Source organism: Cherax quadricarinatus, chromosome 86 (assembly GCF_038502225.1).
Source record: "Cherax quadricarinatus isolate ZL_2023a chromosome 86, ASM3850222v1, whole genome shotgun sequence".
In the NCBI taxonomy this organism is placed as follows: Eukaryota; Metazoa; Arthropoda; class Malacostraca; order Decapoda; family Parastacidae; genus Cherax; species Cherax quadricarinatus.
In genome coordinates this window covers 11,434,045-11,446,731 of record NC_091377.1, presented here as the reverse complement: position 1 = coordinate 11,446,731, position 12,687 = coordinate 11,434,045, and the positions used below count along the sequence as shown (strand labels likewise).

Here is a 12,687-nt window from a genome sequence, read left to right as displayed (position 1 = left end):
ATAATAATAATAATAATAATAATAATAATAATAATAATAATAATAATCAATTTTGTCTCGAAAGAGTAAGGTCTTAAAGCCAGTGTTGGTTTATTGATACCCAACACTGGTACACCAGTGGTGGTATGGGTAACCCATAAGGGCGAAACATCCAGCAACCTAAGTCAAGCAAGGTTTCATACAAGGTAAGGGTAGCTCAGATTCCTTGGAACAAGAGCTCTTAAATTGCATGAAGATGCAATATCTTCCTCTCATTTCTAATGCCAAATAAGTAAGACAAAAAAGCAACAGGTGAGCACATTTTTACTGAGAAACGTTTCGCCTACGGAGGCGGCTTCTTCGGTGGTATACAGAGGTAGGAAATATGGAGATAGCAGGAGTGGGGAGGTAATGATGTCATCAGTCTCTTAACCTTGAAGTAGTTTGAGGTGATCAGTCCCTCAGTCTGGTCATGTGCTCAAGTTGATAGTCTTGGTTCGAGACAGTGTACCACAGTCAGTTGTACCAGTCAGTTGTACCACATATGTGCCACAGTCACCTGTACCACTCAGCCTACACAAGCAGGGGGTCAGGAACACCTGTCAGCAAGTGGCTATGGGCGAGATGTGCGAGTCTAATCCTCAGTCAACAGAGATCAGTCGCACTCAGCAGAGATCAGTCCCACTCAGCAGAGTTCAATCCCACTCAGCAGAGATCAGTCTCACTCAGCAGAGATCAGTCCCACTCAATAGAGATCAGTCCCACTCAGCAGAGATCAGTCCCACTCAACAGAGATCAGTCCCACTCAGCAGAGATCAGTCCCACTCAGCAGAGTTCAATTCCACTCAGCAGAGATCAGTCCCACTCAGCAGAGATCAGTCCCACTCAGCAGAGATCAGTCCCACTCAGCAGAGATCAGTCCCACTCAGCAGAGATCAGTCCCACTCAGCAGAGATCAGTCCCACTCAGCAGAGATCAGTCCCACTCAGCAGAGTTCAATCCCACTCAGCAGAGATGAGTCCCACTCAACAGAGATGAGTCCCACTCAACAGAGATGAGTCCCACTCAGCAGAGATGAGTCCCACTCAACAGAGATGAGTCCCACTCAACAGAGATGAGTCCCACTCAGCAGAGATGAGTCCCACTCAACAGAGATGAGTCCCACTCAACAGAGATGAGTCCCACTCAACAGAGATGAGTCCCACTCAACAGAGATGAGTCCCACTCAACAGAGATGAGTCCCACTCAACAGAGATGAGTGCCACACTTGGAGGTGCGGGGCCACTGCTCTTAACACCAGACAGATCACTCACAAAATCCTCCAACATTAATGAATCTTGTTTAAGCAGAAAATCTCTGCATATTTAAAATACTTATAAATAATATACGTAATATTAATATATGAAAGAAAAATCATTAAGGTCATTAACAAATCCATAACGTTAGAGGAGATAAATAATGACAAGTGAGGTCTGGACTCAGGGTGTTAGCACTCGCCTAACATGGGTCTAAATCTTCCCACTCAGGGTGTTAGCACTCGCCTAACATGGGTCTAAATCTTCCCACTCAGGGTGTTAGCACTCGCCTAACATGGGTCTAAATCTTCCCACTCAGGGTGTTAGCACTCGCCTAACATGGGTCTAAATCTTCCCACTCAGGGTGTTAGCACTCGCCTAACATGGGTCTAAATCTTCCCACTCAGGGTGTTAGCACTCGCCTAACATGGGTCTAAATCTTCCCACTCAGGGTGTTAGCACTCGCCTAACATGGGTCTAAATCTTCCCACTCAGGGTGTTAGCACTCGCCTAACATGGGTCTAAATCTTACCACTCAGGGTGTTAGCACTCGTCTAACATGGGTCTAAATCTTCCCACTCAGGGTGTTAGCACTCGTCTAACATGGGTCTAAACCTTACCACTCAGGGTGTTAGCACTCGTCTAACATGGGTCTAAATCTTCCCACTCAGGGTGTTAGCACTCGCCTAACATAGGTCTAAATCTTCCCACTCAGGGTGTTAGCACTCGCCTAACATGGGTCTAAACCTTCCCACTCAGGGTGTTAGCACTCGTCTAACATGGGTCTAAATCTTACCACTCAGGGTGTTAGCACTCGTCTAACATGGGTCTAAATCTTACCACTCAGGGTGTTAGCACTCGTCTAACATGGGTCTAAATCTTCCCACTCAGGGTGTTAGCACTCGTCTAACATGGGTCTAAATCTTCCCACTCAGGGTGTTAGCACTCGCCTAATATGGGTCTAAATGTTCCCACTCAGGGTGTTAGCACTCGCCTAACATGGGTCTAAATCTTCCCACTCAGGGTGTTAGCACTCGCCTAACATGGGTCTAAATCTTCCCACTCAGGGTGTTAGCACTCGCCTAACATGGGTCTAAATCTTCCCACTCAGGGTGTTAGCACTCGCCCAACATGGGTCTGAATCTTCCCACTCAGGGTGTTAGCACTCGCCCAACATGGGTCTGAATCTTCCAACTCAGGGTGTTAGCACTCGCCTAACATGGGTCTAAATCTTACCACTCAGGGTGTTAGCACTCGCCCAACATGGGTCTGAATCTTCCCACTCAGGGTGTTAGCACTCGCCTAACATGGGTCTAAATCTTCCCACTCAGGGTGTTAGCACTCGCCTAACATGGGTCTAAATCTTACCACTCAGGGTGTTAGCACTCGCCTAACATGGGTCTAAATGTTCCCACTCAGGGTGTTAGCACTCGTCTAACATGGGTCTAAATCTTCCCACTCAGGGTGTTAGCACTCGCCTAACATAGGTCTGAATCTTCCCACTCAGGGTGTCAGCACTCGCCTAACATGGGTCTAAATCTTCCCACTCAGGGTGTTAGCACTCGTCTAACATGGGTCTAAATCTTCCCACTCAGGGTGTTAGTCTAAATCTTCCCACTCGTACTCGTCTAACATGGGTCTAAATCTTCCCACTCAGGGTGTTAGCACTCGCCTAACATGGGTCTAAATCTTCCCACTCAGGGTGTTAGCACTCGCCTAACATGGGTCTAAATATTCCCACTCAGGGTGTTAGCACTCGCCTAACATGGGTCTAAATCTTCCCACTCAGGGTGTCAGCACTCGCCTAACATGGGTCTAAATCTTCCCACTCAGGGTGTTAGTACTCGCCTAACATGGGTCTAAATCTTCCCACTCAGGGTGTTAGTACTCGCCTAACATGGGTCTAAATCTTCCCACTCAGGGTGTTAGCACTCGCCTAACATGGGTCTAAATCTTCCCACTCAGGGTGTTAGCACTCGCCTAACATGGGTCTAAATCTTCCCACTCAGGGTGTTAGCACTCGCCTAACATGGGTCTAAATCTTCCCACTCAGGGTGTTAGCACTCGCCTAACATGGGTCTAAATCTTCCCACTCAGGGTGTTAGCACTCGCCTAACATGGGTCTAAATCTTCCCACTCAGGGTGTTAGCACTCGCCTAACATGGGTCTAAATCTTCCCACTCAGGGTGTTAGCACTCGCCTAACATGGGTCTAAATCTTCCCACTCAGGGTGTTAGCACTCGCCTAACATGGGTCTAAATCTTCCCACTCAGGGTGTTAGCACTCGCCTAACATGGGTCTAAATCTTCCCACTCAGGGTGTTAGCACTCGCCTAACATGGGTCTAAATCTTCCCACTCAGGGTGTTAGCACTCGCCTAACATGGGTCTAAATCTTCCCACTCAGGGTGTTAGCACTCGCCTAACATGGGTCTAAATCTTCCCACTCAGGGTGTTAGCACTCGCCTAACATGGGTCTAAATCTTCCCACTCAGGGTGTTAGCACTCGCCTAACATGGGTCTAAATCTTCCCACTCAGGGTGTTAGCACTCGCCTAACATGGGTCTAAATCTTCCCACTCAGGGTGTTAGCACTCGCCTAACATGGGTCTAAATCTTCCCACTCAGGGTGTTAGCACTCGCCTAACATGGGTCTAAATCTTCCCACTCAGGGTGTTAGCACTCGCCTAACATGGGTCTAAATCTTCCCACTCAGGGTGTTAGCACTCGCCTAACATGGGTCTAAATCTTCCCACTCAGGGTGTTAGCACTCGCCTAACATGGGTCTAAATCTTCCCACTCAGGGTGTTAGCACTCGCCTAACATGGGTCTAAATCTTCCCACTCAGGGTGTTAGCACTCGCCTAACATGGGTCTAAATCTTCCCACTTGTTCTCTGATTTATAAACACAGGAGCCTTTCACCTTGATGCTGGTGAGAGGCTCTTGATTCAAGCAACTGGATCCATACTCTCTTTCCATGTATGGAACGTGAATACCTCTGGACGGCCCCTACGGGTTGATCGCTTGCCCCTGGTTAAATGTACCTATATATATACATACACACTCCTGCCTAGGTTGGAAAAGGTTGATGAGTTTATATATATATATATATATATAAAGGTAGTAGGTTGGTAGACAGCAACCACCCAGGGAAGTACTACCGTCCTGCCAGATGACTGTGAAACAAAAACCTGTAACTGTTTTGCATGATGGTAGGATTGCTGGTTTCTTTTTCTGTCTCATAAACACGCTAAGATAACAGGGATATCTTGCTACTCCTACTTACACTTTGGTCACACTTCACAGACACGCACATGCATATATATATATACATACATCTAGGTTTTTCTCCTTTTTCTAAATAGCTCTTGTTCTTTTTTATTTCTTCTATTGTCCATGGGGAAGTGGAAAAGAATCTTTCCTCCGTAAGCCATGCGTGTCGTATGAGGCGACTAAAATGCCGGGAGCAATGGGCTAGTAACCCCTTCTCCTGTATACAATTACTAAAAAAGAGAAGAAGAAAAACTTTATAAAACTGGGTTGCTTAAATGTGCGTGGATGTAGTGCGGATGACAAGAAACAGATGATTGCTGATGTTATGAATGAAAAGAAGTTGGATGTCCTGGCCCTAAGCGAAACAAAGCTGAAGGGGGTAGGAGAGTTTCAGTGGGGGGAAATAAATGGGATTAAATCTGGAGTATCTGAGAGAGTTAGAGCAAAGGAAGGGGTAGCAGTAATGTTAAATGATCAGTTATGGAAGGAGAAAAGAGAATATGAATGTGTAAATTCAAGAATTATGTGGATTAAAGTAAAGGTTGGATGCGAGAAGTGGGTCATAATAAGCGTGTATGCACCTGGAGAAGAGAGGAATGCAGAGGAGAGAGAGAGATTTTGGGAGATGTTAAGTGAATGTATAGGAGCCTTTGAACCAAGTGAGAGAGTAATTGTGGTAGGGGACTTGAATGCTAAAGTAGGAGAAACTTTTAGAGAGGGTGTGGTAGGTAAGTTTGGGGTGCCAGGTGTAAATGATAATGGGAGCCCTTTGATTGAACTTTGTATAGAAAGGGGTTTAGTTATAGGTAATACATATTTTAAGAAAAAGAGGATAAATAAGTATACACGATATGATGTAGGGCGAAATGACAGTAGTTTGTTGGATTATGTATTGGTAGATAAAAGACTGTTGAGTAGACTTCAGGATGTACATGTTTATAGAGGGGCCACAGATATATCAGATCACTTTCTAGTTGTAGCTACACTGAGAGTAAAAGGTAGATGGGATACAAGGAGAATAGAAGCATCAGGGAAGAGAGAGGTGAAGGTTTATAAACTAAAAGAGGAGGCAGTTAGGGTAAGATATAAACAGCTATTGGAGGATAGATGGGCTAATGAGAGCATAGGCAATGGGGTCGAAGAGGTATGGGGTAGGTTTAAAAATGTAGTGTTAGAGTGTTCAGCAGAAGTTTGTGGTTACAGGAAAGTTGGTGCAGGAGGGAAGAGGAGCGATTGGTGGAATGATGATGTAAAGAGAGTAGTAAGGGAGAAAAAGTTAGCATATGAGAAGTTTTTACAAAGTAAAAGTGATGCAAGGAGGGAAGAGTATATGGAGAAAAAGAGAGAAGTTAAGAGAGTGGTGAAGCAATGTAAAAAGAGAGCAAATGAGAGAGTGGGTGAGATGTTATCAACAAATTTTGTTGAAAATAAGAAAAAGTTTTGGAGTGAGATTAACAAGTTAAGAAAGCCTAGAGAACAAATGGATTTGTCAGTTAAAAATAGGAGAGGAGAGTTATTAAATGGAGAGGTAGAGGTATTGGGAAGATGGAGGGACTATTTTGAGGAATTGTTAAATGTTGATGAAGATAGGGAAGCTGTGATTTCGTGTATAGGGCAAGGAGGAATAACATCTTGTAGGAGTGAGGAAGAGCCAGTTGTGAGTGTGGGGGAAGTTCGTGAGGCAGTAGGTAAAATGAAAGGGGGGTAAGGCAGCCGGGATTGATGGGATAAAGATAGAAATGTTAAAAGCAGGTGGGGATATAGTTTTGGAGTGGTTGGTGCAATTATTTAATAAATGTATGGAAGAGGGTAAGGTACCTAGGGATTGGCAGAGAGCATGCATAGTTCCTTTGTATAAAGGCAAAGGGGATAAAAGAGAGTGCAAAAATTATAGGGGGATAAGTCTGTTGAGTGTACCTGGTAAAGTGTATGGTAGAGTTATAATTGAAAGAATTAAGAGTAAGACGGAGAATAGGATAGCAGATGAACAAGGAGGCTTTAGGAAAGGTAGGGGGTGTGTGGACCAGGTGTTTACAGTGAAACATATAAGTGAACAGTATTTAGATAAGGCTAAAGAGGTCTTTGTGGCATTTATGGATTTGGAAAAGGCGTACGACAGGGTGGATAGGGGGGCAATGTGGCAGATGTTGCAAGTGTATGGTGTAGGAGGTAGGTTACTGAAAGCAGTGAAGAGTTTTTACGAGGATAGTGAGGCTCAAGTTAGAGTATGTAGGAAAGAGGGAAATTTTTTCCCAGTAAAAGTAGGCCTTAGACAAGGATGTGTGATGTCACCGTGGTTGTTTAATATATTTATAGATGGGGTTGTAAGAGAAGTAAATGCGAGGGTCTTGGCAAGAGGCGTGGAGTTAAAAGATAAAGAATCACACACAAAGTGGGAGTTGTCACAGCTGCTCTTTGCCGATGACACTGTGCTCTTGGGAGATTCTGAAGAGAAGTTGCAGAGATTGGTGGATGATTTTGGTAGGGTGTGCAAAAGAAGAAAATTAAAGGTGAATACAGGAAAGAGTAAGGTTATGAGGATAACAAAAAGATATATATATATATATATAAACTCATCATATATATATATATATATATATATATATATATATATATATATATATATATATATATATATATATATATATATATATATATATGTCGTGCCGAATAGGCAGAACTTGCGATCTTGGCTTAAATAGCAACGTTCATCCTGCCATATAGGACAACGCAAATTTGTGTATGCAATAATTTCGCCAAAATCATTCTGAACCTAACGAGAAAAATATATTTCACTGTGTTTGTTTAGTATTAAATTATTGTAAACAAATCTAAAATATATTTAGTTGGGTTAGGCTAAAATAAATTGTTCTTGTTATAATAAGGTTAGGTAAGTTTTCTAAGTTGCTTTTGGTGCAAAATTAAAAATTTTTACATTAACATTAATGAAAAAATGTATCTTTAAACGTATAAGTGAAAATTTTAAAAAGGACTTAATTTTAAATGCGTTCTTGCTAATTGACCAGTTTTACATATTCGGCACGACATATATATATATATATATATATATATATATATATATATATATATATATATATATATATATATATATATATATATATATATATATATATATATATAAAGTAGCATGAGAGTAGCGTGAAAACATTCTTAGCGTCGTGTGAATAAGGCAAGAATGGTGCACGAAAATTTAGAATAGTTACAAGATTCAATGTATTGTATGTGTGTGTGTTGGTGATACACTCCAACACTGGTCCAGTGTGGCAGTGTTGATGATACACTTCAATATTGGTCCAGTGTGGCAGTGTTGGTGATACACTCCAACACTGGTCCAGTGTGGCAGTGTTGGTGATACACTCCAACACTGGTCCAGTGTGGCAGTGTTGGTGATACACTCCAACACTGGTCCAGTGTGGCAGTGTTGATGATACACTTCAACATTGGTCCAGTGTGGCAGTGTTGGTGATACACTCCAACACTGGTCCAGTGTGGCAGTGTTGGTGATACACTCCAACACTGGTCCAGTGTGGCAGTGTTGGTGATACACTCCAACACTGGTCCAGTGTGGCAGTGTTGATGATACAATTCAACATTGGTCCAGTGTGGCAGTGTTGGTGATACACTCCAACACTGGTCCAGTGTGGCAGTGTTGGTGATACACTCCAACACTGGTCCAGTGTGGCAGTGTTGATGATACAATTCAACATTGGTCCAGTGTGGCAGTGTTGGTGATACACTCCAACACTGGTCCAGTGTGGCAGTGTTGATGATACAATTCAACATTGGTCCAGTGTGGCAGTGTTGGTGATACACTCCAACACTGGTCCAGTGTGGCAGTGTTGATGATACAATTCAACATTGGTCCAGTGTGGCAGTGTTGGTGATACACTCCAACACTGGTCCAGTGTGGCAGTGTTGGTGATACACTCCAACACTGGTCCAGTGTGGCAGTGTTGATGATACACTTCAACATTGGTCCAGTGTGGCAGTGTTGATGATACACTTCAACATTGGTCCAGTGTGGCAGTGTTGGTGATACACTCCAACACTCCGACCTGTTCTAAACCCATGTTGCACTGGGTTGTGTAACTGATGGGTTTCTAGATGGGTGGTGATCTTGCTTCTTAGGACCCTTTCAAAGATTTTTATGATATGGGATGTTAGTGCTATTGGTCTGTAGTTCTTTGCTGTTGCTTTACTGCCCCCTTTGTGGAGTGGGGCTATGTCTGTTGTTTTTAGTAACTGAGGGACGACCCCCGTGTCCATGCTCCCTCTCCATAGGATGGAAAAGGCTCGTGATAGGGGCTTCTTGCAGTTCTTGATGAACACAGAGTTCCATGAGTCTGGCCCTGGGGCAGAGTGCATGGGCATGTCATTTATCGCCTGTTCGAAGTCATTTGGCGTCAGGATAACATCGGATAGGCTTGTGTTAATCAAATTTTGTGGCTCTCTCATAAAAAATTAATTTTGATCTTCGACTCTCAGTCTGGTTAGCGGCTTGCTAAAAACTGAGTCATATTGGGACTTGAGTAGCTCACTCATTTCCTTGCTGTCATCTGTGTAGGACCCATCTTGTTTAAGTAGGGGCCCAATACTGGACGTTGTTCTCGATTTTGATTTGGCATAGGAGAAGAAATACTTTGGGTTTCTTTCGATTTCATTTATGGCTTTTAGTTCTTCCCGCGATTCCTGACTCCTAAAGGATTCTTTTAGCTTAAGTTCGATGCTTGCTATTTCTCTGACCAGTGTCTCCCTGCGCATTTCAGATATATTGACCTCTTTTAGCCGCTCTGTTATTCTTTTCCGTCGCCTGTAAAGGGAGCGCCTGTCTCTTTCTATTTTACATCTACTCCTCCTTTTTCTTAGAGGAATAAGCCTTGTGCATACATCGAGTGCCACCGAGTTAATCTGTTCTAGGCATAAGTTTGGGTCTGTGTTGCTTAGTATATCTTCCCAGCTTATATCGGTTAGGACTTGGTTTACTTGGTCCCACTTTATGTTTTTGTTATTGAAGTTGAATTTGGTGAATGCTCCCTCGTGACTAGTCTCATTTTGTCGGTCTGGGGCTCCACGCATACATGTCTGAACCTCAATTATGTTGTGATCTGAGTATATTGTTTTTGATATGGTGACATTTCTTATCAGATCATCATTGTTAGTGAAGATGAGGTCTAGTGTATTCTCCAGTCTAGTAGGCTCTATTATTTGCTGGTTTAAATTGAATTTTGTGCAGAGATTTAAAAGCTCGTGTGAGTGTGAGTTTTCATCAGAGCTGCCTCCTGGTGTTATTACTGCAACAATATTATTTGCTATATTCCTCCATTTTAGGTGCCTTAAGTTGAAATCCCCCAGGAGCAAGATGTTGGGTGCAGGAGCTGGAAGATTTTCCAGACAGTGGTCAATTTTTAACAGCTGTTCCTGGAATTGCTGGGATGTTGCATCCGGAGGCTTGTAGACTACCACAATGACTAGGTTTTGGTTCTCGACCTTTACTGCTAAAACTTCCACTACGTCATTTGAGGCATTAAGCAGTTCTGTGCAAACAAGTGACTCTGCAATGTACAGGCCAACATCCCCCCCCTTTTGCCTGTTCACTCTGTCACATCTGTATAGGTTGTACAAGTGATCCTTTATGTGGGTCTCGGTGAAAGCCGCGAACATTGCCTTTGCCTCTGCAAGCAGTCCACGGATGAAAGGTATTTTGTTGTTTGTTGCTGGCTTTAGACCCTGTATATTTGCAAAGAAGAATGTTATCGGACTGGTGGTATTGTTGGTACTGGGGGGGGATTTTTTTTCCGGCATTAGTATCTGTATCTGTTGGTTTGGAGTGGAGGCCATCGACTGTGGTTCCACTCCAGGAATGACTGGATTTGGTGTACGATATCTGCCATTTCCTGCCAGTTTTTTTTCCTTCCTGGCACTAAAAAACCTCTCCCTCTTGAGTGGCTGTGGCTACCCAGGTTTTCCCATGGCCTGGATGTTTTGTATTTTTTGTCCCCTTTAGATGGTGTGCCTGGCAATTTAAGTTATAGCACAGTCTTTCCTGTACTGAAGAGGTACACATTTCAGGGTGAAAAAGCTTACAGGAAGGGAGTTTGCATTTTCCTGTTGTCATATGGGCATGGCATTTTCTAGGGTGGTCATAGTTGCATGTCCCATCTGTTTTTCCAGATTTCCCATGCCAGCAGATACCAAGTGCATAGTATGTGCACAGGCTTGGTTTCCGTTTGCCTTGGGTTTCTGTGACTGTATTCCCTGTTGGTGCATGTTTCCCTGTCTTATTCCTATCCTCCCTAGCACCAACAATGGAGCTCCCACCAGTTGTTTTTGGTAATTTATCCTCACTATTGCTATTAGAGTCCTCTTGTTTGCTATTTCCTGCGGTATTTCTAGTTTGCAATATTGGTTTTATCTTATCTTTGACTACACTTGTTTCCCTACTATGGCTCCTGTCCCCTATGAGGTCATTTATATGTATTCCTTCCTGCGTATAATTCCCGACTACCTGGACAAAATCTCCAGCTTCACCATTACTGTCTCCCAGGACAGTATCTCCAGCTTCACCATTTCTGTCTCCCAGGACAGCACCTCCAGCTTCACCATTACTGTCTCCCAGGACAGCACTATCAGCCCCACATTTACTGACTACCAGGACATCACCTCCAGCCTTACAGTTTGTGACTACATGGCCAGTATCAAGGGCAGTACCATTCAGCCCAGACTTTTTATGTTCCCATCTGTTGTAGAAAGCTTCCAGGTTTTCTATGAAAGCAGCTTTGATGTTATCCTCTTTTAATACCCTTGTGATTTTAGTCCACAGATTTTCCTCATTTGCGCATACCCAAAAACACTTCTCTGTTTTAATACTGCTTGTAGCTAGTTCTGGGATATCTGCACATATGACAACAGGAAAATGCAAACTCCCTTCCTGTAAGCTTTTTCACCCTGAACTGTGTACCTCTTCAGTACAGGAAAGACTGTGCTATAACTTAAATTGCCAGGCATACCATCTAAAGGGGACAAAAAGATACAAAACATCCAGGCCATGGGAAAACCTGGGTAGCCACAGCCACTCAAGAGGGAGAGGTTTTTTAGTGCCAGGAAGGAAAAAAAACTGGCAGGAAATGGCAGATATCGTACACCAAATCCAGTCATTCCTGGAGTGGAACCACAGTCGATGGCCTCCACTCCAAACCAACAGATACAGATACTAATGCCGGAAAAAAAATCCCCCCCCCAGTACCAACAATACCACCAGTCCGATAACATTCTTCTTTGCAAATATACAGGGTCTAAAGCCAGCAACAAACAACAAAATACCTTTCATCCGTGGACTGCTTGCAGAGGCAAAGGCAATGTTCGCGGCTTTCACTGAGACCCACATAAAGGATCACTTGGACAACGAAATATGGATCCCAGGTTACAACCTATACAGATGTGACAGAGTGAACAGGCAAAAGGGGGGGGTTGGCCTGTACATTGCAGAGTCACTTGTTTGCACAGAACTGCTAAATGCCTCAAATGATGTAGTGGAAGTTTTAGCAGTAAAGGTCGAGAACCAAAACCTAGTCATTGTGATAGTCTACAAGCCTCCGGATGCAACATCCCAGCAATTCCAGGAACAGCTGTTAAAAATTGACCACTGTCTGGAAAACCTTCCAGCTCCTGCACCCAACATCTTGCTCCTGGGGGATTTCAACTTAAGGCACCTAAAATGGAGGAATATAGCAAATAATATTGTTGCAGTAATAACACCAGGAGGCAGCTCTGATGAAAACTCACACTCACGCGAGCTTTTAAATCTCTGCACAAAATTCAATTTAAACCAGCAAATAATAGAGCCTACTAGACTGGAGAATACACTAGACCTCATCTTCACTAACAATGATGATCTGATAAGAAATATCACCATATCAAAAACAATATACTCAGATCACAACATAATTGAGGTTCAGTCATGTATGCGCGGAGCCCCAGACCGACATAATGAGATTAGTCACGAGGGAGCATTCACCAAATTCAACTTCAATAACAAAAACATAAAGTGGGACCAAGTAAACCAAGTCCTAACCGATATAAGCTGGGAAGATATACTAAGCAACACAGACCCCAACTTATGCC

General features: G+C 43.3%; 1 protein-coding gene across 1 annotated transcript in view; it reads right to left on the bottom strand.

Moving 5' to 3' along the window:
• LOC128703084 (kinesin-like protein KIF19) overlaps positions 1 to 12,687 on the bottom strand; it is a 295,621-nt gene that overhangs the window by 178,636 nt on the left and 104,298 nt on the right. The gene's annotated exons all lie outside the window — the stretch shown is intronic.